A 5,547-nucleotide genomic window follows, 5' to 3' on the forward strand; every position below is an offset into this window, starting at 1 on the left:
TTTGTTTCTGTGAAACAGCACCAACTTGTTTTGATTCAGCATTGGCTAACCAACACTATCAATATGGTGGGTGGATCATTAAGATGTAATTAATACAGATGATGCTCTCCAGTGGCAATATTCTAATAACAAACTATCATTAGTCACAGCAATACATCCTTACAATCTATTAAAATGTTTCTATCATTACTGTGTCAGAAGAAGGCAACATGCACAAAGTTTCAGTGTTGGGGAGACTTAAACTACATGTAGTTGAACTGCACAGCTTAACTACACTTTGCTGTAACTTGCTAGTTGTTAAACTACATTCATATTTTGTGCTGCATCAAGTATTTCAACTACTTTTTGGGTCATTTTTTGCAGTTTAACTACTCAATTTACAAACTACAATTTTGGCCAACAACACAAAACATTCTTTTTGTATATTAAAAAAACCCTCTATAATTTACATTTTATTTTTCTTTGAAAAAAAGGCATGAAACATTTCATGACATGCTCAGCCATCGCTGCCTCTGATTGGCTTGCCCTGGCAGCACTCAAATGCTTCACAGTGTGGGTGGGTCTTTGTGCCTAGGAAGGCAGTGCACATATGGCACAAGCACGTCATGGACAACTCTCCCGCTAACCCCCAATTTGAGCATGTACGTGTTGGATATAGATGCATCTACAGACATGACCTACGTGTTCACATGTGAGCTCTGCACACCGAAAACAACGACAATTTCGACTTCAAAGAAATCACCAGATGAGTCCCCACAAAACGCTTTCAAATCCCCACCCAAAATGTCCAAAGTGTTTGTGAAGTTCAACGCTGGTGTCCCAGCCAGTGCAGCACGTGAGCGGCTTTTTAGTGTCGGTAAAGATGGTTTTAGTGCCAAACGGAACCGGCTGTCTGATAAAAACTTTGAGAAACCGCCCATGTGTCGTGTCAACGAGCGATTCTGCCCTGGCATCTAGTTCTAGTGTTAGTGCCTCTGAAGTTCCTGTGATGTTGACTGAAAATGTCAGCTTTTGTTCTTTAAAATTAAAACTTGATCTGAGAGGCATATTTCTGCTGGCATGGTAATTTTTTGTAGGCTCTTATTATTTGTTTCATATACTCCATATGTTGATTTATTTAATGCTGGGATAAATGAGTATAATGAGTAGAAGTAGTTGCTAAAGCTACTTTTTTTAAGAAGTAGTTTTACAAACTGCATTTCTCCAGGGGTAGAAGTGTAGTTTGTTCAAACCACTGCCAGGCTCAACTACATGTAGTTTTACAAGTTACACTTGCAAAGTAGCTTCCCCAACACTGCATAATTTGCTTTATCTGTTTTAGGTGCATGTAATCAAATCCAAAAATCAATTTCCACAGACGCTTGAGTGTGCCAAGGGATGGGCGAGCACTCATCCATTCATCAAACAGATTCAGATTCTTTGATTCAGTTCTTCTCTCCTCCTCTCCTCTTCTCTCCTTTTCTCTACCTCTCCTCCTCTCCTCCTGTCTCCTCCTTTCCTCTTCTCTCCTCTTCTCTCCCCCCATCTTCACTCCTCCTCTCCTCTTCTCTCTTCCTCTCCTCTTCTCTCCTCCCGTCTTCTCTCCTCCTCTCCCCTCCTTTCCTTCTCTCTCCTCCTCTCCTCCTCTCTCCTCATTTCCTCCTGATCCCTGGCCTATTTATGGTAGCAGGATCTACACTCATACTGATTACTGTCAACATTACTGTTCACTGGTCTGTAGTATTCACCTCCGTTGAAAACATACACATGCCGCCCTTCAACATAACTCTGGGTCATATTATTGAAGGAATGACATGGTGGCAGGACTTTCCCACACTTGCAGCATCTCAGCATGTTGCCCATGTTACTTTCTGATGGTACATTTCCCATTTTGGATGCTTTATTCAGGAGTTAAGTGATGGTTTTTGGGTTTAACTCGTGTTTTCCTGAAAGATTAAGAAACAAAAAAATTACCTTGAGACTTCAGTGGAACTTCCGCGTCTTTGATAATTGTTGACGAGAAGAGTTGTTGCTAACAAATCAGAATACAGGTCGCATCTGTATAGCTCACCTGGTAGGGCGTGACTATTTGTTAAGGCTGAGTCTTCACGGCACAGCCTGAGATGGATTCCTGTCTGGGGCCACTTGCTGGATGTCGTCCAATCTCTCTCAGCTGTCACTGTCTAATAAACCAGGAATACAAAAATAAACAAATAACTGTAACAATGTAAAATAACCCTAACCATAAGCCCAAGTGAGGATGCAGACTCTTATATGAGTTATTAACTTCATTTCACTTTCTAATATGTTATTGGACAGAACACCTAAACTGATGCTTCAGTGGAGGTTGTCGTCCTCCACCAATCAACAGCCACAGCACAATATTGCATTGCTGCCCACCCTGTACGTTCAAGGGACTTGTGAAGCCATGAACATTTCAAAATAACTGTTTGAGCTATATGTCTGCCATTTTCAAATGTGGAGCATTTGAATGGCGTGATCATGGCAAGGTGTCGAATTTGCACATTCAGTCAAGAAACAGGAAATTGGTGTAACCAGAGTGTTCATGGTTGAATCTTCCATAAACTTTGAAGCCTTGATCAGAGTCCCAGCCTGAAGAAACTGAAATTTGTTTTATAATCAACAAAAAATATGGCCTGATTACACCCCCTGCCAAATTTTGCAGGAAATAACTCTTAACTTTCTAAAATCACACATGCTTCCTACAGACCTTTATTTTTTTTAGCATATCAACCAAATTGTGCCAAATCTTTGTCAATTACTTTACTGTTAATAGTCAGATGGGTACCCGACTGTAGGCCAACAGAGCCTTTTCTATTGCCGTCTCCTCCCTCTGGAACTCTGTCTGCACCAATCTGTCATCATCTACATCATAAATGCCACTGAAAGCGTTGATGTTCGCCTTTATTGAGTAGCTTCAGCCAACCCCTTGCATGAGAAATGATTTTTTCCTCACAGTACAAAGACTCTGCAAAGTTCTTACATAATAATGTGTATTGCTACTGGTTAGCTGCTTAGCTCAGGGCACCGTGTACGATCCCATTAGATGCCAACTGTCGCGTTATCTTAGTATGATCTATGAGTTATGACTAAACTATTAAAGTTGTTGCCAAACAAATGTTTTTGGGTAAAATACAGAGAGATGCATCTGGGTTATGAAAACTGTCAAGAAGGCATGTTCCTTAGGTACCAGGTTAGAGTATGACAGTATTTTCCTTTATTAGTATAAGACCCCCTAACAAAGCCTTGCCCACCCTCTGGCCACCCCTTGTATAAAAGTCTAGTTCTGCCCCTGCCTCCTGGTCACCATGTCCGTCTCTGTGTGTCCTCTGTCCTGTGTCCTCTATATCCGTGTGTCCCCTGTCTCTGTGTGGCGTGTGGTGTAATTTCCTTATTTTAATGACTGGAATTAAGGGTGAGAGGAAAAAGGCAAAAAGACCAACAGTAAACACAATCTGCACCGACAGCTCCCTCAGAGGCCCAGGAACCAGGGGCGGTTCTGGAGGGGGGGTCAACAGGCACCAAGCCCCCGTAACTCTGAGTCTAGAGTCTGCATCAATAATACAATGACAGATTTATTGCAATGATTTTGTTCTGAAGGGAAAGACAGAAATAAAGTGTCTCAGCAGTTTACTGCTCAATCAAATTTGTTGAAATTGTTAATACTGTTTCATTTATCCCGTGTCTGAATGAGGGATTTGTCTTTTTTCCCCGGGTTGTATGTGCCCCCGAACAGAAAAGCTGGCCCCAACCTGGCCTCCCTATTGAAACAGGTCTAGAACCACAACTGACAGGAACAACATCTGAACTCTGTGTGTCCTGTGTCTCTGTGTGTCCTCTGTCTCTGAGTGGCATGTTGGACTTACTGGAATCGATCGCTCTGATGAATCACAGCGCTGTCCTTCGTCTCACAGACGTCTTCAGAGTCTCACAGGTTCCCCCAGCACTCAATGATCTGTCTCTACTTCTCTAAGACCTCTGCTCTTATACCTTTCTCTGCTGTCTCTACATGGACGTATATGGACATCTTAGTCGACCAGGAGGAGCAACAGATGCTCATGAACTTTGACCAAATGTTAGATGACACACGCAATCTGTAGCAAACTCTGATCTGCTAATAAACTTTCATTTTCACAATGATGCATCCTGATATCTGTTCGATATGCGTCACGTGGACTCGTTGGGTTCTGTCCATAAGCATTTTCATTTCCTCACACAACTCCCAGCCCATGAGAAGCAGGATTTATCAGTAAGATTTTAATTTACCGTAAGTTTGTATGAGACAAGTTTCCTGGTTGTGGTTGGTTGTCAGGAGCGATGCTGTTTATCATGCTGTGAATAAAATGATACTTTTATGTGTTTATTCTTCTGCTGAGAACAACAGGCCAGTGGCTCCACTCAAGTTACTGTCATTATTCTACACTTCTGCTGGTCAGCTGGGTGTTTGTCAGTGTGCTGTGGTACCACTCTGGTGCTGAGTGTCACTTTCACCAAAAGCAGGTCTGACGCCTGGAGAATACGCGCCACAACTGATCAACAACGTACGTGATCGACTGGGTTAGTAAAGTTTAATAATCAGTTTCCTTCAGTCAGAAAATTAAATATGCAAAATATTGAATTAAGACTGTTTCCTGCAGGTTGCGGAAAGTGCTAAAAATACACACACATACTCACACAACTTCTGGAAGAATTACTGGAAGTTGCATAATTATCAAGGAAGATATGGAACATTGAGACCACAACAAAGAGCGCCGTGACATTCTGCTGATTTGGTGAACCTCCCTCGCCTCTGACAACAGTTTTGATTAGAAACCTGTTTTGTGGTTTGCAGCAGGCAGGCTGACTGAAATGCTTTTTCATCGTAGCTAAACATTTGGAAAGGGAAATTTGGTTAAGAAATTAAGCATATTTCATTTGCAGCTGTAAAGGTGAGAGGAAAAGGGCAAAAAGGCCAACAATAAACACAATCTGCACCAACAGCTCCCTCAGAGGTCCAGGAATGACATATGAACTCCATCTGTGTGTCCTCTGTCTCTGTGTGTCTGTGAGAGGAAGGAGAGCGCTGTAATTCATCAGAGCGATCACTTCCTGTAAGTCCAACACGCCGCACAGAGACAGAGTTCATGGTGGTGCAGATTTTATTGTTGCTCTTTTTGCCTTTTTCCTCTCAAATCAGCAGAGGGAGGTTCACCAAATCAGCAGAATGTCACGGCGCTCTTTGTTGTGGTCTCAATGTTCCATATCTTCCTTGATAATTATGCAACTTCCAGTAATTCTTCCAGAAGTTGTGTGAGTATGTGTGTGTATTTTTAGCACTTTCCGCAACCTGCAGGAAACAGTCTTAATTCAATATTTTGCATATTTAATTTTCTGACTGAAGGAAACTGATTATTAAACTTTACTAACCCAGTCGATCACGTACGTTGTTGATCAGTTGTGGCGCGTATTCTCCAGGCGTCAGACCTGCTTTTGGTGAAAGTGACACTCAGCACCAGAGTGGTACCACAGCACACTGACAAACACCCAGCTGACCAGCAGAAGTGTAGA

At 42.2% G+C, this 5,547-nt stretch overlaps 1 protein-coding gene across 1 annotated transcript in view; it reads right to left on the reverse strand.

The window, feature by feature from the left end:
* The window catches only part of LOC119016819, a 37,490-nt gene extending 32,017 nt beyond the window's left edge, over window positions 1-5,473 (reverse strand). The window contains exon 1 of the mRNA XM_037093114.1: window positions 5,327-5,473. The gene's annotated coding sequence lies outside the window, so the exon portion shown is untranslated. The remainder of the gene's footprint in view (window positions 1-5,326) is intronic.
* Between the last annotated feature and the right edge of the window lie 74 nt (window positions 5,474-5,547).

The sequence above is a fragment of the Acanthopagrus latus genome, chromosome 3 (genome assembly GCF_904848185.1).
Source record: "Acanthopagrus latus isolate v.2019 chromosome 3, fAcaLat1.1, whole genome shotgun sequence".
Classification (NCBI taxonomy): domain Eukaryota; kingdom Metazoa; phylum Chordata; class Actinopteri; order Spariformes; family Sparidae; genus Acanthopagrus; species Acanthopagrus latus.